Below are 20,304 nucleotides of genomic sequence, written 5' to 3'. Positions count from 1 at the left end.
GAGAGGCAATGATGAGTACAGAACAAAGGAGTTTTAAAGAGCCCACCTGCAATTCTGTTCTGCTGTGCTCTGCTCTCCCCTTCCTTGCTTATAATGAAAACAGTTGATAATTCAGAATTTTAATTATAAACAGTGGCTGTTGCATGGATAGGAACCAAAAAAGAGCATTTGCTCTATGTGCTCATTTCTTACAGGGAATTGGTGGGAATCAGCTCAACCAATGAGTGCTGCTATTGGCCATCTGCTGAAACGGGCAGATAGCTTATAGACTCAGAGAATCACAGACTGTTGGAGCCAGAGGGGACTTTGGGGATCTCGTAATCCAACCAAGTCATTGCTTAGATGATGGAACTGAAGCCCAGAGAGGGCATGTGAGAAGTGCGTGGCCACACAGCTAGCTGATAGCAAGGTTTGCCAGGAACCAACTGATGATCACATATTCAGCAAACAGATCTTGTGTGAGGACTGAGAGAGGGCAGGTGGGTCCTTGGTTACCTCGCCCACTTTCAGTACCCCAGTTGGCCTCACTGCACAGTCCCTGCCCCTCTAATGCACCTGGCTTCATAGAATTCTTAATGTGTAAAATGTTCAATAGCAGTTGCCTTCCTTGTCCTGGTTGGCCATGGAGAGTAGACAGAGGGGGCTGCAGCCTGAGCACAGATGGGGTAGCAGCAGGAAGAGGGGGCTCTGCAGCCTGCAGAATGGCAGTGTGTGTGTTTGTGTCCCCAAATGAGGTGAAACCCAGAAAGCAGGACTCCACCTTGTGTCCTCCTCCCCCATGCCATCACGTCCTGCCTGTGACTGTGTCACCTCCATCCCTCCAGCAGCCTTTATCAGTGTCACAGGTGCTGAGTCACAAGACACAGGTTACCAGGGAAGGTGATTAATGATGGCAGCTGTGGTCCCTCCTACTCTCCCACTCTCCATGACCTTGTCCTTCTCCTCTTCTTTCTGGTTTCCCTTGTCCCCATCCTTCCTCCGAGAAAAGAAATAAACATTCAAGGTGTGATAGAGGAAGGGAGGGAATTTGAGTCCTTCTGGAGTAGCTGCTCTGGGTCAGGCACTGTGCCAGACTCTTTCATTTGTTCTCATTTCACAGTGTACTCAGGGAGATGCTGCGGGGTGTCCCGGGCTGCACAGGAGGGCTGTGTTCTTCCCATGTCCCCAAAGAGGGCAGAGCCAGGCTGATTTCCTATAGACACATTTGCCACCCTTTGGCACATATGTTGTTCATGGTGGCTCTGATGTGCACGTTTGTCAGTGTGCCAGGCTCCAGAGGACAAGCCCACATAACTCTGGAGCCTTCAATGTCAAAGCTGTCGGGGACCTTTGCAATCACTCACTTTCCTAGAAGGGTAGGATGGAGGCCCAGACGAAAAATGACTTGCTCAAGGTCATACAAAGCTGGCCTTTCCTGATTTCCATCTCTGGGTTTGTTCTTACATCCAGCATTCATTTCTCCTGCTGTGCTTTTCTTCTCCTCTGAAGAAGAGACATGGTCCCTGAGAGGTTCAGAGCTGTAGGGTAAAGGGGGAAGAAGGGTAAAGGTCTTTAGTGAAGGATATTTATGGCATGAGGAGAGCCTCTCCCAACACCCAGCTCCAAGCAGCTTCCCCAACTCCCTCCTTGAGTGATGGGTCTTGTTGTCATAGTGACGAGAATGGCTGCCAGCCTACTGACAGGGCCTGGGATTTGACCCAGCCTCTCACACTGACACAACCTCCACACAATGTTCTGTGTCCTTAGTCCTTTCCATTGTGTCCATGTGTATAAATGTGTGTGTGGAGAGGGGTGGAGGGCTGCGGGCTGTGTAGGGAGGACTATAGTATTAATACACACAGAACCCCAAGCCCAGTTTCTGATTTGTGGACTATGATGGTGGGTCTTCACATCTCCTTATGTTTTGGGAGTCCTAAGAAGTCATGTAAAGGGGTTACAGAGTACAACTCAGGAGGGCCCAAGGGTGCTTTTCCTGCTTCCATTGGCTTTCTCTGGGAGGTTGAGGGAGTGGGCTGGGCCCAGACTCCATCTTCAGTGAGCTTGGCTGAGGAGGGAGTTAGATCAGAGGAGAGAGGACTGGGAACTCAGGTCTGGAAGATCTGAGAGCATGAACTAAACTCTGTCGGCCCTGTTTTCTTGAGAAATATGTGGTTGGGTAGTAGAGTCAAGTGGTGTCTTCCCCTTTTGGAGGAGCCAGTCCTCTCAGTGAATTCAGCACCTTGGACAGGATTCGTGATAAGGCCTATAATGGTGGGAAGGTCCTTCATTCCTTTTGGTGCCCCCACTAGGCCTGCAGGCCTGGTGTTCATGCCCACAGTTTTCAGTAGATCCAGGTCTGGGTCTCTGGGCTCCTAGGCAGACTGGCTTTCATGGATGAACCCTCAGAAGGCTTGACTGCCTGGGAGTCATGGAGTTTGGGCTATTCCTTCAGGTGGGGCTCGGGCATGGGGGGTGTTGCTTATGGACATGTTGCCAGAATGGTAGTTGCTAGAACTGGATTTGGGGAGGTCAGTGCACAAGGACTGGTCAATTTTGCCTGTTTGCTTTCTCAACTATAAGCTCGAGGACAAGAGCCAAGTAGGTCTTTTGTTTGCTGCTGTGCCCCCAACACTTCTCACAGTGCTTGGCACACGGTAGACACTGTTCAATGATTAATTATTAAGTGCCTTTTAAGGAAAGAGGCCACAGAGTGAAGTTTGGAGTGGGAGCTGGAGAGGAACAAAGACAGGACCTTGGATGGCCCTCTGTTGGGAGACATCTTTGCTGCCCTGATTCATTTCTACTGCTGTCACCAGGAAGCTCCTTCCTCAACCTCGCCAGTCTCCCCAAGGCACCCCACTTCCCCACACCATGTAAGCCTCTTCGTTTTTGATATTTACCCAATTCTGACCTATCCTTCAGGGATTTTTGCAAGGCCACCCTACCACCCCGGACCCTCCCCTCCCAATGCAGAAAGCTGCCCCCACTCCCCAAACTGCCAGGGCTCTGACTCTCTGGACCCCTAGCACTAAGAAGGATTTTGTATTCTAAGCGTGTGTGTTTTAGTTCTATGTTTGGGTCCCATCATTTAAACAGTTTTTTAAAAATTTAATAATCTATTTTATGTAACCCAATAGTATCATTCCAGTACATGTTCGATATTACAAAATTATTAATGAGATGTTCTTTTCAAGTCCCATGGTGGGTTTTATGCTCTGAGCCCATCTCATTTCACACTAGTTGCTTTTCCAGGGCTCTGTAGTCCCTGCTAGAGTGGACGGCACATTTCAACAACTTTTGGTGCCGAGGACAGGCCCCCTGAGTACGTGTGGCAGAAAGCACCAGCCCGGGCACGTTGAAGGGGGGTCAACAGGATAGAAAGCCCCTGCAGGCCAGAATCTGGGTTCCTGCTCCATCTCTCCTGACTTTACTCAGCTGGGGCTGGTCTCTGTGCATTCGTCACCTGCTCCTGTAAAGGTGGGGGTAATTTCTGCTTCCTCTCTATAGCAGCAGAAGGCTATAACCTGCTATCTCAGGTTTCCCACAAATAGAAGGTGCTATATTTCCTTCTGCATGAAAGATTTCAGCCTATATGGCCCTACAGCCTACTTTGTGTCACTTCTTCCTCCTTCCACACCTCATCCCGTCCCCCACAAGCTGTCCTAGAATATAGAGAAGCTCTCATTCTAATGGAATTGCCCACCTATTGCTGGCGTAGGTGCGCTGAGTGGTACTGAGTTCACCATTAGTGGGGAGGTAACCAAGACTAATGCCCTTTTGCAGCGGGGCTGATGCAAAGGGGGATTCTGCATGAGGGAGAAGCCAAGCAGGAGAACATCAAGGAGTTGTTTCCCACTTTGAGATTCCACAATTCCATCAAATACCCAGCACGTGTGCCCTAGAGGATTGGGTGGCAGGCAAGTAGAGGGGCCTGGGAATAGCACGGTGTGGAGCTGAAAGTGAGGAGTGAGGCATAGGGTTGCCCCCACAACACTTGCTGACACCCAGGCTTCTGTCTGGGCCCCCCCCACGCTGTCCCCACACCTGCCTGCCCCATAGACGTCCACTGCCGACCACTCTGGCCTCTTTTCCTCCGTAAGCTCAGGACCCCCGTTCCTTCTCCGCTGTCTGCATGAGGGAGGCGATGGAGGGTTGGGGTTAGAGCAAGGCTTCTGGAGCCAGATCTTCTGGGTTCGAATCCTGACTGCATGATGTACCTGGAAGGTGATCTTGAGCATTTAGTTAAGCTCTCTGAGCTTTGGTTTCCTTATCCCCACAGGCAGGCTGGAAATAGCATCTGCCACGGTCGTCAGGAGCACGCTGGGAGTTAGCGGCGTGCTGGGGGTACCGCCTTACAGAAGCATCTGTAAAATTAACGATGGGATGAGGCTCCCCCTATGCCCTGCCCCCCCCACTCTGATTGTCCTCCTGTGGAGGTGATTTGGTCGTCAGTGTCTCTTCATCACGGGAAACCAAGGACGAAGCACAGAACGTCAGGAGCACAAGACCTGGACCTCCCTTCTCCTCTGGCCACTGTATAACTGGTCTAGCTTGACCCAAGATACTTCTGTTTAGACAGTCCAGTGGCTTCATTGTGTCCTTGGCACATCTCAAGCTGGTTTCCGGCTACACCCTGAGTCTGTTTTCCACATTCTACTGAGAAGTGGGTTCTGTCTTGCACTTGTGCAGCCAAACTTTGCCACTAAAACCAGAAGCATCCCTTTCCCATCTACCTGTTATCATGGCAGGTGCAAGCTACCACTGCCCCAGGTCCTTTTAGGGTCCTTTTAGGGTCTGGGTCCCCGTGTTGGACATTTGGATAATGTCTTTCTGCTCAGGAGCATCTGATGCCACTAGGCTTGTCATGGTGCCCACTAGGGAGTGGCCTCTGAGATGGCATGGCACTGAGAAAACAGGCCAGGCTCTAGCACCTTCCCTTCAGCTGGGGTGGTCTGACTCTTTCCTTTGTCTTTGTCCCCAAGCCTTTGCTAGAAGGCTGTACCTCACTCATGGATTTTTCCTGGTGATGGCTGGTCCTCAGAATAGTCCCCTCAAGGTCTTTATGACAGGTATTTCTCCCATCTGCCTGTGTGCCCTCCCTCTTCCCGGCTGCTAGGACTTGTCTCTGGGCCCCATGCCAGGGTGAGCTTCCTCTTTGCTTTCTGGATGGCTCTTGTCTCTCCCATTAAAAAAGGGGGTCCCTGCAGGTAGCAGGCATGTCCCCCTCTCTCTTCGTGACCCGCTTCGTTCTTTCTACTCAACAGATTACTAGTTATTAGAATAGTGGACACTCCCTTCCTTGAGTTCCTGAAGGGTTTGCCTACACAGGACTCTCAGTCGGGGCAACGGCCCTGGAGAGAAGCAGGTGCTGGCAGGCAGACGCAAGGGAGGGCAGAGAAAACTAAGAAATGGGCAGCGTCTCACAGGCAAACCGAAGGATGGTGCATGAAGGCCGGGGGTGGTGGGGGAGGTCGGGGAAGGAGTCATGGCCTAGTGTTCTTCCTTTCTGGATGCACAGAGTCAGGGCTGGGATAGGCCTCAGGCATCTCCTGTTCCTGTCCCCTTGCTTTATATGTAAAGACACAAGCTCAGCAGGGAGGTGACTTCCGTCCATGCAGCTGGACTTCCATTGTGTTGTTCTGAGCAAAAGCCTGCAGGGATGGAGTTTAACTGGGGGGCCCTCCCACATGGGGCTCAGGATCTCCTCCTGCCATCCTTCCTACAGACTTTCCCAGACGCCTTCATACTGGGCATTGGTACCCAAGGGGTGGCCACCTGCAGGACATTTCACTGCAGAGGAAGGGCACAGAAGGGGCAATTCTTCACCCACACAAACCACACGGGTCTGCTAACCCCACTGCCCGTAAGCCTGGGCTGGGGGTGGTCGCTGTTAGCGCTCTTGGGAGAGTACGCTGCCTGACCTCACAGGCTAGATGGATTGATGGTTTCATGTCCAAATCAGGAATGGCGTCTCCTTCTGGGTCTGATGCTCGCTGGGTGATGGTGGCCCAGTCGCTCGGCTTCTCTGTTTCTCAGTTTCTGGTCCATCAGACAGAGAGGGTGATTTTTTCCTCCCAGGAGGGGGACAATAACAAGACGAAGTCAGAGTGCTTGGGATTTCCATGTTGTTGTGGAAAAGGGGGGCAGTATGACTCCCCCAGCTCCCTCCCTCTCCTTCTCCTTCCTTTGTGTGGTGCTGCCCCTCCTGGGGTTCCAGTGTTTCAGCTCCGAAGGCTTCCTTGGCTTGAGCATGGCGGCAGCTCCTGCCTTTTGGGGAGAAGCCACTGTTCCCTCGGCTGTTTGTGAACGGACGCCCACCTTCCCGCTCCTCTTCTTTCTGCAATTTCTTTCTACCCTCTGCTGAGTCCCAGTCAGCCCTTCTCTTGGTCCCCCACAGCCAACAGCTTTTTGTGGGGTGCTTTGAGCCCTCACCAGTGGCCTCCCCAGACCAAGAGAGGGCTGCGGTCATGACTACCACTGTCCAGCAGCCCAGCTGGGCCCAGAGGCAGCTCAGCTCTTCTCCAGCTGTTCCAGGAGGTGAGCACCCCTGAGTGTCCTAGATGGAGAGCAGCAGCAGTGATGGGGAGAGAGCCAACCACCAGCACCCCCACCCACCCCCTAGCCCCCAACTCAGCCCAGACATCTGCCGAGCTAGGTGTGTGACCGAGCCCTCAACAGTGGCTGGGCAGAGGCTATCAGACGGCAGATTCTCATCCCGCCTTCTGTGGAGTTGAGGAAATACGGGATCACCACCAGCCCACACCGGGGTGACCAAAGTGGCTCTGCCGTACGCCTTGGGGTGCTGTAGTCTGCACTCCCCTTCCAGGAAGGAGGAGGTGATGCCTGCAGGGCAGCCAGAGACCGGTGATGGGGGGTGCAGCTGGAGCGTTCTGTCTGCTCCCCACTCCTGGAGCCCGGGCTCAGCTTAGTTAGGGAAGACAGCACTCCTCATACCCGGCAGGGGACTCCCCCAGATGTTGAACATCTGCAGAGCCAACCAGCCACAGAGTGCATTTGTCCAGGGCATGCTGGTAAGAAGCCGCTGACTTGGTGTGATTGTGGCTAGTGGGGGGTGTGGGGGGTGAGGCAGGGGGATGGGAGGAATGACGTGTCAAGGTGTCTCCTCCAGCCAGGCACCCGGCTGGTAGGGCCCGAATCTGCCCTGCCAGGGAGTGGAAGATTCTGGACAGATGGCGGAGCGTTTTCTTGGGACAGTATGTCTGCCGGCTCAACACTGTTCTGGGGCAGGATGACATGGATTTATGCTCCTACACGGATTCAATAAACTCTGCGGCCCCCACACTCCCGCATGCAGGCTGGCAGATGGCTGCGGAGCCCCACAGCCTGTCTGTGAGGCTAAGGGCTCCGGTGGGGTGAATTGGGGCTCTAGATACCCCAGTGGAAGGGGCACCTGAAGGACCCAGGATGTGGGTTGAGGAGGGGCATTGGCTCCTGCCTTCCGATGTCCCACGTGCACCTCCACACGGGCCCACGATACTCACTGCAGTCCCAGTGGGTGTAAAGTGAAGATGTGCAACAGCCTGGCTCTAGGTTCCTTCTACTTTGACAAGTGCCCTGGGTTCCCGAGCTCCCCACCCGTTTCCTCGTCCTCTCTGCACCCCCACGGAGTGTCCGCTGCTCCTGGGTGGGCAGGATGATGAGGCCTAAGCCATCCCCGGCAGCCCATCCACTGGGCACCTGTTCCAGAGGGAGACCCTGAGTGTGGGCCCTCTCTGGGAGCCAGTTCTGCCCCAGCCAGGCGTCCTTTGCTCGGGGATGAAGCGGGGAGGTTGTGGCCAGGGCCTTGGCCACACTCCTCAACACGCCTGGCTTGCTGCTCTTCCACGGGTGTCATTTTACACGGAGAGCCACTAAGACCAGAGAGGGAAGGCCTCGCTGGAGACCCTAAAGCTATCAGAGTGGTGAAAACGGCCCAGCTGCCCACGAGGTCTCCCACCCTGGAAAGGACACAGGGTCCATCTGGGCGCCATCAATGCAGCCCTACTTCCTACCAGCACGGGGGTGCTGGGGACAGCAGAGACAGCGACAGTTGGCTCTGGCCAGCTTCCTGGTGCTCCCCACCCTCTAGCCCCATGCTGCACAGCTCTGCTGTCCCTCCCCCTGGCTTCCAGAGTTGGCCATTGCAGAGAGGCCAGCAGAGAAAGGGAAGGGCAGGGGTCCTAGTGGTGGACTTTCTGGCACAGGAATGAGCAGCAGGAAGGCAGTCCTTTGGAGGAGGGGCCCGGTGCCTTGATCCTTCTGGGCCATCGTGGATTTGGGACAGCACAACCTCAGGGCCCCAGCCCACTCTGGGAAGCTGCTCCCCCTGCCGTTTCCCCTGCCAAGCTCCCCTCTGCCAGTCTGAGGGCCAGGAGCTTCAGATACCACAGCTGCTGCCCCTCCGGGTGCCCCTCATCTGCCACAACTGATTGCGGCATGCGCCGTTCCATTTCTCACAGCCCCGCTTGGCCCAGGCGGCCTGAGCCCATCCAGAGGCGGGCCCACTGTTGATTGCTGCGCTAAAAATACCACCGTGGTTTCTGATGAGAGCAGGGGGCTTGGCTCCCCCTTTACCCAGCACCTTGGCTCTTGGCTGCCTTTCTGCAGAGTACTTGGAGGGGGGGACCCTGGAGCCTGGGGGCAGAGAAACCCTATTACTCCTGTGCCCTTTGCAAGCATATCTAGACAGAAAGCAGAATGGTTTTCCAGATATCCGGGGGCCAGATGGCAATCTGGGGGCTTTCTGATGTTTTGAGTGGTAGGTATTTTGTGTTGCGTGGACACAGTCTTATGATGTTCGGTGTTCTAAGTGTGTGATTTGCTGCATCTACTCTGGGAAGGAAAGCTGGAAATTTCCCAGACATCTGTCCCTTTCCTCCCTCTGCTTTGCTTCCTGCTTCCAGTCAGTCCTGCGGGTTCCTCCTCCTGCATCATCTTTCCCATTTTATCCCACTCCTGCTCCTTTCTATCCCTACTCTCTTTGTTTGGGTCAGGACTCTGCCCAAGTGTTCTTCCAGCCCATTAGAGTCCCCTCTCACCCACTACACTGGGCCATGTCACTCACTACCATCCGATGCTTCCTAAGTTCACCTCTCACAAACCACTCCTCCACTCTGAAACCTAACTTCTGGGCCCAGCAAGTAAGAAACTCCATGGTCTCACCTTGACAGGTCCCTCCAGCCTTATTCTCCCCAAGGCACCCTCAATACCAGTCACATTGGGCTGTCCTCTGTTCCCAGCACAAGTCCCAGGGTGACCCTCAGTACCAGTCACACTGGGCTGTCCTCTGTTCCTGGCACAAGCCCAAGGGTGATCTTGCCTGTGTTTCCCTAAGGTGGTCAGGCTGTGGGAGGCTGCAACCAAACCATTTCAGGGAAATTGCAGATTAACATAATCATAAACTTTATTGCCCCCTTTGCCGAGAAGTAGGCTTTTGAATAGAATAGTGGAGCCCATCCCAGGAGCCTGGTCAGCTGGAATATGGTAAAGCAGCCTACTGGTTTTTGCTTTCAAACCTGTGTGAGTGACCTCACTGAAAACAAGGCTATCTTCCCTGAGGGCACCTTAGACCTCGCCAACATATTTCAGAACCAATGTATTAACAGAGCATGTTATCACCTCCTTCCTGGACCCAGGTCTGAGAGGCTGGTACCCAGGATTAACCACACATTCACAGAAAGAGAGAATGAATCTGAGTCTTACCAGATGGGGCTCCCCTGGCCTGGTCTAGGGGCAGTTGCCCATCTGGCCCAGGCAAGCTGTTTGGGAAACCACTGAACGATATCAAGCTGTGTAAAAACTCCCCTCCCCAATCCTCCCCTCTCCCCAGCACCTGCCACCATTGACTTTAATGCCCAAACTGCTAAGTCCAACCCCCTTGTTGACAGATGGGAAACTGAGGTCCAGAAAGGGGAAGGGGATCTTCTGAGTTACTGACGGAATCAGAACTACGACCCAGGCCGCCTGGATCCCTGACAAGTGTCTTCCCACCACAGCCTGCTGCCTCCTTCTTTCTCTCATCCAGAACGTGCTTCTCTCTCATGGAAATTCTGCTCATCTTTCCCGAGAGCTACTCAAGGCCCCTTCCTGCGTGTCACCAAATGAGTGCCCTCTAGGGAAGCTCCCCGAGGACAGGGATGGGGTTGGTTTCAAGTTGAGGGCCTGGTTTCAGTTCAGGGCCTGGTCTATAGAAAGGACTCAATGAATGTGTGTTGAAGGAACTGATGAATAATTCAAAAGTCCATTCTACTGAACTTGCATTTGAAGGGGGATGTGGTTACGGTTGTAGGAATTCACATTGCTTTAAAACCAAATGATGCAGTCTCTCAGGGCCAAGAGGAGCCCAGGAAGGCGTGAAGTGGTGTTCCCAGGCTGTCCGCCTGCCCCTCTCCTTCCCCTCTCCTTTCCACTTGCTGGCAGTGTCGCTGCCCCGGCCAGCGCCCACACCAGCCTACCAGGGCCTCCTTCCCTGCGAACCTGCTGTCTTTCCTGCTCACCTCTGCCCAGAGGGATCGAGAGAAAAATCGTCTGCCCTGGTGTCAGTCAGACTTCCGGTTCTCATTGCTGCTGGGCACCAGCCACAGGGAGCGTCAGGAGGAACAGAGATGACAGCGCAGAAGGAAACATCAGTGTTTAAGTCAAGCAAGTGTCTCGTCTTGTTCCTCTGGATTCCCCAGACTTAACGAGCGTGCGTGAGAACGCGACAGCCTTGCCCCAAGGCTCTCCCTCGTGGTGTTGCAACGAGGACATGGCCCCGCTGTCTCCTCTCCTCCTCCACCTTCAACAACTCGGCAGGATTGTCTGACTGCCTAGAAAGTCACCGTGCACGCTGGCGTCAGGAACGGGGGATTTATCACGAGGATGCAAGGGTGGCTCTCGGGACCCCGCCAGAAGCACGTGGGGCCTCGGGAGAGCGGAGAGCGCCCCGGGACCCCCCGAACTGCCCTTGCTGCCTGGTTCCACGCCAGGATGCCACGCTGGGTCGCATCCTTGCTGCTCTCCCAGCTCCACTTTCCTGCCTTACTCTGCAGATCAGCTTTCTTCGCTTGCTCATCAACACACGGGCCGAAAATAGCTGCCCCTCCCCCAGCCTGCCCGCACCGCCTGACCTCCAACTCCAGGCCCAGTCCCCCCTGACTCCCAGACGCAGGACCCCTTGGAGCCAAAGATCTTAAGAGGAAGCATCTGATTGGCTGTTGGTCAGCCAATGAATTGTGGCCTGCTGGGTCAGGTGCCCACCTTTGACCCAATCGTATGAGGCCAGCCGACGTGGGGCGGTGGTACTGGGGGCTGCCTGCTCGGGATTGTGAGCTGGCATGTTCCTTAGAAGGGGAAGCTGGGCGAAGCAGCCGTCACCTCTACAGCCTGAGTTTTGCCCCATGGCAGCCAGGCTCCAGTGGAAGACAGCTTCTTTTCCAGACCCATGACCTTTGTCAAGGGTGGACCCAGCCCTCTGCCTGTCACACTGGCGGGTGGGGCTGGAGCCCTCCTCCCCCTCGGCTGCCTGCAGGGTAGCCCAGGGGTGGGGTGCATGGCACCCCGAGCTCTCCTTCCCCCATGGGCTCAGGCTTGCGTGTAGGCGGCCTGCACCACAGTCCGGCAGACCTGTCCTTCCTCCAGCTCAGCTACTGCCCCCAGGCACCTGCTCCCCTTGATTAAGGGTAGCCCAAGCCCTTATGGGATGAGGGTGGGAGCCGGGACATGACTGGGGTGAGGGGACTCTCTGGTGTTGCTGGGGGGGTTTCTAGCATGCTGGGCCTGACCTGTGGGTTTTCTCCTGCGTTTGTTCTGGGCACACTATGTCTGGCTGAGGGTCTTTCTTCCTTTGTGGTGGCTTAAAATGTGTTGCTGGTAACTCCCTGAGGGAACTAGAGTCAGAACTACCCCACCAAGCTTCTCTCAAACTCCTGACCCACACAAACTAATGTAATAAATATTTCTGAGTTTAAACCGTTGAGTTTGGGGATTATTTGTTACATGACATGGATAACTGATGCATGAAGAGGACCCCTCTGTCATCCTCAGGTGCTTGACTTGTTGAAGAAGAACTTTAATTCATTTTCCTATTTCTGCTATGGGATGAACCAATGGCCAAGGTCACTCTTGGGTCCTCCACCATTCATCTGCTGTATTAGTAACACCCACCTAAGAGGCTGGTGTTACTCTCTTACCTGCAGTGGATGTTATCTTCCTCTTCTCTACTCCTGTGAGCTTCCCTCCCTAACTTCTTTGGGTATAAATTCTTTGCTCAAACCCAGTACCAGCTTCAGCTTTACCCCCATCTCCCCAGCTTGGGTATTTACTGAGGACCTTCAACTGTGTCCTCCCATACCCTTTCCTTCAGTTGGAAGAAGTGGTTCCACAAAGTCTTTGAAGTTCCTTGGGTTGCTCAGGCACACGCTGGAACCAGTGGATCCCAGGAGGCAGAGATTTGCACAGCAAAGCAGAAGTCCAGGGGGAAAAATATTCAGGCTCGAAGTCAGGAGCTTTTAATTCTGGTTTTGCATATGTATGAAGTCCTGTGGGGTTTGCACAACTCCTTTTACCCTTTTGGGGTTCTGTTATCTTGTCTGTAAAATGGGGCTAAAAGTATTTGTCCTGATCATTATATGGATAAAATGAGAAGATATATGGGAAAATGTTTCCTGCACAATAAAACACTTTACAAATGAGAAGATTAAAATGCGAGGACTTATCTAGAAGATGAGCAACTATTTTCTGAATATTTACCTTATTTAATCCTGAGGTTGGTATTCCTGTCCCCATTTTGGGACCAGAAAGTGACGCTCAGAGAGGGGACCTGGCTGGCCGGACGTCCACTCATCCCACCATCTGTGCTGCTGCCATTCCTAACCCGGACCCCGATGTGAATCCTCATGGAAGAATCCAGAAGAATGGTGAGATACACAGATAGCCTTGACTCTGGCCCATGAATTCCTTTGGCTGCCTTGTTCATCTGTTCAGCTGCCCCTCAAAGGCTCTGGTAGCTCAGAAGGTCAAGATCCTGAAGGTTTCCTCTATGGCGTGACCCAGCCTAAGGGGCTTTTTCGTGGGTATATACTAGGGGGATAGGGTCTGGGGTCCTGGGAGCAAGCTGACTCTCCCTCTCAAGAACAGTAAAGTGCTCCCTGCGTGAAGGAGAAAAGGTTATAGAACCACAGGGGGAGATTTGGTCAGTGAGAAGTTAAAAGCCAGATTTGCTATAGATAAGCTCTGGGTGATGACCCCAGAGGGAGGGCCGTGTCCATTAGCACTTGTGGCCCTGCAAGGGCTTTAGACCATTTCCGCATTAGGCTGAAAGCCTGCCACCCCCACCCCCTCCCGCCCAGTTTCTTATTTAGGGACAGGGGAATACTTCAGTGAGCCAGGCCACACAGTCCAGAGCCAAGAGGCCATGCTGCCTCCGTGAGCCCTGCACGCAACCTCCCGCCCTTAAAGGCACCTTCCCCTGTTTCCCATCTGCTCCCATGCCCACCCACTCTCCCCTGCATGGGTCTGACTTCCACATGCATAAAAAAGGATTTCCCAGACATGCTTTAGTCAGGACCACAGTGCCCCTCCCTCCAGCCTCATTCTTGTGCTTTGGGGCTGTATCATCGAGTCCATGATCCTCTGGCCCTTTGTGAAGGAAGGCTGCTTTGCTTCTGGGTTGCCCTTCTGGACGAAAACCATGCACGCTCCTGGGCACTCTTCTCTCCCAGTCTCAGAGCTGCACAGAGCCCCTGGGATAGGGTACGGACAGCCACTGTTCAGGGGCGTGGGGACAAAGGGGTGGTGGCCACGACTCTGGGGCAGGGAGGGGTGGGTAACATGTCTTCTCTCTGAGCCTGAAAAATCTCTCTTGTTATTGCTTGTGGGCCAAAGCAAAATGTTTTCCCTGGCTCTGGGAGGACCTCACTGCCACCCCCTGCTCACTGGGGCTAGAGCATTTGTCCCCACACAAAGGAAAGGTCAAGAAGCTGCTGAATTGCATTTTCCTCTCTCCTTGCCATGTGTCTCTGAAGATGAGTCATTCTCTTTCCTCTCCTGCCTTCCAGCCTCCCTCCCTCCCCCAAGCCCAGTCAGTCATCGGATCTGGGGTGGAACTGCTGCCTAGCCAGGCTGCCTGGGCCTCTCTGTCAGGGGTGGGCTCCCAGGATCCTCAGCAGGGCATGCGAGCCCTGTCCTAGGCCTGTGGGCCTTGGGACTCAGCCTCTTTTATTTAATATTCTGAAATAACTGTGGGGTCATTTCTGTGTGTCAGGCCCGCAGGAGATAAGGGACAGGCCTCTCCCATACTCAGAGGCCCAGAGTTGAGTGGAAGAGAGGAATGTTACACAGGAAACCGTGCAACATACACATAATCATATGTAATTAACACTGGGATATGGACCACAAAGGGCTTTGAGAAGGCCTGAGGAACACCCCATATAGTTGGGGATGGGGGGATGGCTAGGAAATCTCCCTGAGAAAGGAAACTTGAGATGAGACTTGAAGAATGGAGTGGGAAAAGAATTTCAGGGAGAGGAACCTGCACATACAAAGGCCCTGTGGTCAAAAGAAGGTACTGTAAAGAAATAGCAAGAAAGAGTGAGGTTGACACGCAGTAAGCACAGAAGGGAGGGAAAATGAGGCTGAAAAGAAGGGACCCAAACATATACGGCCTTGAAGGTCAGGCTAAGAAACTCAAAAAATTTATCTTAAGGGTCAGTTTGGCAGTTTCTTACAATGTTAACAGTGTACTTACCATAGTTAGCAATTCTGCTCCATTTCTGTATTTACTTAAAAGAAATAAAAATATATGTGCACAAAAAGACTTGCATACAATATTCCCATTTACTCAAAGAGCCCCCTAACTGGAAACAACCCAAACACCCATTATATGGTGTTTGGATAAAGCCAACAGTGATGTCTGCGTGATGGTATACTCCAGAGTCCTGAAGAAGAACCGGCTGCCGAAAGACTTGTGCATGACGTATATAGCAATAGGGCTGAATTCCAAAACTGTTATTCTGAGCGAAAGAAGCCAGACACCAAAGAGTACATACCGCGTGATTCCATTTACATGGAATTCTAGAAAAGGCAAAACTAATTTACAGTGATAGAAATCAGATCAGTGATTGCTCGGGTAGGAGACAGAGGGTGCAGGGTGTTGACTAGATAGGGGTGCAAGGGAACTTTCTGGGATGGTCACACAGGTGTATAGATGTGTCAAAATTCATTATCTAGACACTTAAAATGGGTGCATTTGGTTATATAGTGAATTGTGTCAATAAAGTTGATTTTTGAAGAAAGTGGTTTTTGTCCTGAAAGCAGTATGGTTCCTATTACTCAAATAAAGGAACGCACTACTTGCACAAACAAAACAAGACAAAAATGAGCGATGATGATTAGATTTGAATGTTTCTGAAAGCCCTCCAGCTTCTGTAAGGAGAACTGGGAGGGAGCAGGCATGGGAATGGGGAATTACTGCCTGTGCTCAGGAAAGCCAGGATGTTGGTGCTGTGGGGATGGAAGCCCCAGGAGACAGGGGCAGACTGTGCACCTGCCTAAGCTGGGCCATGGTGCTCCCTCCCCAAGGTCAATGGGCTGTGGTGGCCTGTCGTGGGGCATAGCCCTGGGGTGGTGATGCTGGTCCACAGTGAGAGGACCCCCATGCCTTTGTGCATGTGCCAGCTGGGCCGGCTCACAAACAGATTTTTCCTGTTGCCCCACTCAGGAACTCACGTTTGGACTCAACACGCACGGACTCAAGTCCCATGCATACCTCAGGCCACGTACCACGGAGCTTTTGCAGCCTGAGGGATGCGGGTTTGAATCCTACTTCCCTCACTTGTCCGCTGTGTGATCTCAGCCCAGTGGCAGCCCCTGGGGTCTCATTGTCCTCATCAGTGAGGTGACGGTGACAGCAAAGGTGGCTACTTTCGAGACGGCTGTGAAGACCAGCCCGGCTGAAGGACGGAAGGCAGTCTGCACGGTCCCCACAGGTCCTGAACTCGGCAATGATGATTTGTATTTCGCGTTCACGCTCACTTTCATTCACACTCCAAAATTAGCAGAAGGTGCCGCAGGAAAGCGTAATTCATTTCTCCGTGGAATCATTCACTTGTCTCCTGCACCCCCTTCCTGCCCTGGGGTCCCGGCATCGGCACCAGCCCTGCTGCCCCTTCCGACAGCTCCCCTCGACCTGCCCAGCCCTCCAGACTCACCTTGCTCAAGTGGGCATCTGCTGATCCTCTGTCCCGAGCCGGGGCAGGGGGCAGGCTTGGGGATTCGGAGGGTAACCTCCACCCCCTCGGGCCTGGCTCCTTTTCAGCCCATCCTGCAGCCTCACACCTGGTCCCTAGGAGCCAGGTCTGCTCGCAGCCCTCCTGGGAGGCTGAGGTAATTGGCTCAATTAATCAGCTCAATTAGCACCTTCCGGGTGAGCGGATCAGCTCAAGTCCCACCCAGTCTCTGTCAAGCAGGCTTGGCCTGGACCAGCCCTGTGCTAGGCACGACGGCTGTGGCTGAGGGGACTCGGGTATCTTGGGCTTCCTTGGAGAGGCCCTGAGGGAGGAAGGAGGAGCAGAGGGCTGGGGAGAGGGAGGAAGGGGGCTAAGGCTCCAGCTTTCATCCTTGTTTTGAACTCCATTCCTTTGCTAAGGAGTAGTATAAGAGGGTTTTGAATAAGATTTGAATGGGTGGCTCCTAAAAGATTCGTCCCTGTCCTAAGCACCAAAACCTAGGAACGTGACCTGGTTTGGAAGAAGATTCCGTGTAGATGTGATTAAGTTAAAGGCTCTCAAGGTGAAATTGTCCTGGATCATCTGGGAGGGTTCTAACTCCAGCCGCAAGGGTCCTTGTAGGAGGCACGGGCTGGAGAAGGCTCTGTGAAGGTGGAGGTGGGGACTGGCGTCACACAGCCCCGAGCCAAGGAGAGCCTGCGGCCACAGAAGCAGGAAGAAGCAGGAAGGACTCTCTCCTAGAGCCGCAGAAGGGAGTGTGGGCCTGCTGACACTCTGAGTTTGGATTTCTGGCCTCAAGAACTGTGAGAGAAAGCATTTCCATCGTAAGTCACCTAGTTTGTGGCAATTTGTTATATGTAGATGGCTAAAAGAATCATCTATCATTTATTTATTTAAACGATTTTTATTTATTTATTTACTTGAGAGAGAGAGAGCATGAACGAGGTGAGTGACAGAAGAAGAAGCAGACTCCTCACTGAGCAGGAAGCCCGATGCGGGGCTCGATCCTGGGACTCCGGATCATGACATGAGCTGGAAGCAGACGCTTAACTGACTGAGCCACCTAGGTGTCCCTATTTTTTTTTTTTTTTTAAGAGTTTCAATACTAAAAGAAAGTGTAAAAGTGACCTATTTGGTCCAAATGGACCCAGAGGGATGACTTGGTCACTACAGGGACCAGAACCCGCCTTGCACCAAAGCTATCATACCCAGTACTGATATGGCCAGCAGCCCCCTCTGAGGGTGGGCTGGGGGTCTTTATTCATTTCCCCCCAGGAGGGGGCCAACTTATCAAAGTGTGCCTGGCTGGGGAAGGGGCTGGGAGGCTTTACCTGGAATCCTGACTGGGCAGGTGCTGTAGCAAGACCTGGGCCCCAGGAGGCAGGCACAGTCAGAAAGGCCTCCCTGAGCCTGACCCAGGCCATCCCTCTGACACTTGCACACTTCCCAGGGCTGTTGGGGCCGGGCCAGGGCTGGGAGAGAAGCTCAGGGCCCTGGGGGGGGGGTTGTCGCAGGGGGCTACATGGGAGACGTGCCTGGCCTCCGAGACACTTTCTGTTTCTGGGTGCCTTCTCAGAGCACCTGGCTCAGGGTTTGTGTTCTCAGAGTCCCTCATCACCCCCTGGGGTGTGAGCACCTACCCCACCCCAGACTCAATGGGCCTTTGCTGAGCCCAGGTGCACCTGCCTCCTTGGTGCCCTGCTGATGGTGCCCATGGAGGGAGAATCAGGAGGCCTGGCTGTGTTTCTGAATGGGGGGGGGGGTCTGAGCATGGGGGAGGGAGAGCAGGCACCCATCCCCCAGTGTGCCTTTGGGGTGGAGACCCCTGTGTCCTCCTGTCATAGTTCCCGATGCACTCTGTCTTCTCCCAGAAGAATCTGGGTGGTCTTCCAGATTGGAAAAATCCAGGGTTTCCAGGGAAGTGAGTGAGGAGGCAGTTGGGTACCCTTGGGTGGGATCAGGAAGGCAGCTCGCCCTGAGTAGCGGACAGAATGCTGGACCAGGAGCCAGGGGCTCTGGTCTCAGCCACTGGATGGGATCTTGGGCAAGACTCTGATCCCCCAGGAGCCTCAGTTCCCTCCTCTGTCAAATAAAGAGAGGGACAAGGACTGAGTGGTCTCTGACTTCCCTCTCATCCTCACTTTGTATAATTTAGACCAGGAAAGATGGAAAAGGACTCTCCAGAGCCGGCCTGCTTCTGAGACTCTCGTCATCTCTGTGGTCCCTGGGGTTGGGTGGATTTCCCTTTCCTCACATTGGGCCTCGCTGGAGGAAACTGGGCAGAATCCCGGGGGTCCAGCCCCAATAGGGAGTTGTGCCTGGGCTGAATGACGTGTCCCAGCCTCTCTGAAAGCTTTTATCCCTGCAGCTCTGGCTCTCCGAGTCAGGGTGCCTGGCTGGGATCACGTTCTGCTTCCTCTCCCCAGAGATTTACAACAGCATAATAGTAATAACCATTCACCGAGCGTCTGAAGGGGGGGGGGTGTTTCAGGTTCTTTATGTGCACTCTCTCTAATTCTTACAACAACAAGACAAGGCGATCGTGTGACACCTGCATCGCATTCCCAGATGAGGAAACAGACTCAGAGACATTAGTGCTGTTCCCGACCTCATAGACTCAGCAAGTACCACAGAGACCTTGCTCCTTGCCCTGCTACACATAGCTTCCTGCCGTGGGAGACAGGGTGGGGGGGTGGGGGGCTGGAGGAGGGCAGGCTGGTGGTTGGAAGGTTCCAGACCCTGGTTGGGTACCGGGGAGGGAAGCAGTGGGTACAGGAGGTAATTCGGGGCACTTGGGAAGTTTTCTGGGAAACCTGGGAAGGTTTCTGCCTGGGGGGTCCCTCCACCACAGTCACTTTTGAGGAAGACCTCCTCTTCCTTCCAAGCATGGGGTTCCGGATGGGAAGTCAGCAGACACTGATTCTGGTCACCCCTCTCTCTGGTTTCAGTTTTCCCACCTTAGAAACCCGGAGGGCCTCTCAGCCCCTAGTTCATGACATGTATGTCACTGGGCAGATCACCTGGGCTGTCCAAAGATCTTGGTTCCCGACACCTTGGCCCCATCTGCCCTTTTCCAGAAGAGGACTCAGGGCCCTGGACTTGCTGAGAGGCCGTGCTCCTGGGCCCCGCTGCCTGGGCAGGTATGGCGCAGGCAATGGGGAGACACAGCCAGCTCCTGGGTGAGAACCAGTGTTGGAGGTGCGGCAGTTACAGAGGCGGGAAGACTTGGTCCCCTGGGACACCCACAGGCATGGTCGAGATGCATTTCTTCTCTACAGGATGTATCCTCCACCTTCAAACTGCCAACACTTCCCGAACTTCCGTGATCTGTTCAAGCATTAGGACCCAGAAGCAATGCAGCAGACATTGCTGGCTTCTTTTTTTCCTTTATGTTTTGGCGCTGGTAATGTTGGGTGAGTTATTTTTCATCTCCCATGTCGCCTGGACCCTGGCAGTGCCCAGGTGCCCATAGGATAGCTACAGCTTCCTCAGTGGCAGAGGGGACCAGGTTGAGCTCATGGGGGCCGGGGAGTGGGGGACAGGAGGGGGCCTGCGCCGAGCCCCGTTTCCTGACTGACTGACAAACCCGGCGATAGCATCATCTCCCGGCCCTCCCCGGGGGCCCGCTTACGGAGGAGTTCAGCCCGAGTCATCTCTGCCGTCAGCCGCACCTCTCTGTCCTGTGGAGATAAACTCATCACTGCACGGCAGGCAGGGAGGGCTGGCGAGGCGGGCGAGCTGAGCAGACCCAGCCCTACAGGCGTGCACCCACTTCTTGGCCCTGCTCCCATACCTGGCGGCTGGCGGGGTAGAGGCCTTACCAGGAGGCCTTCCTTCTCCTCTGCCCTTCATAAGAGGCCCACAGGACAGCAGGTGGGGGAGCTCCTGGCTCCCCGTAGGGGTGGGTGCATGAGGGTGTGGGGTGGGGGGAGTAGGGAGAGCTGTCACTCCAGAAAGGCAGAGAGAAGTGGGGACCGGCTCAGCCCTGGGTGAGTCTGCCGGCCTTCTCTGCGTAGCTAGCTGAGGATCTCAGCCTGTCCCCAGGACTGAGAAATGACCTTCTGGAGGGGGTTCTACGTCCCTCAAGTGCAAGTGAACCAATAACGTAGGACAGCAGTTC

Source organism: Mustela putorius, unplaced genomic scaffold (assembly GCF_011764305.1).
Source record: "Mustela putorius furo isolate JIRA1106 unplaced genomic scaffold, ASM1176430v1.1 tig00000460_pilon_pilon_pilon, whole genome shotgun sequence".
Classification (NCBI taxonomy): Eukaryota; Metazoa; Chordata; class Mammalia; order Carnivora; family Mustelidae; genus Mustela; species Mustela putorius.
This window is presented reverse-complemented; position numbering follows the sequence as displayed.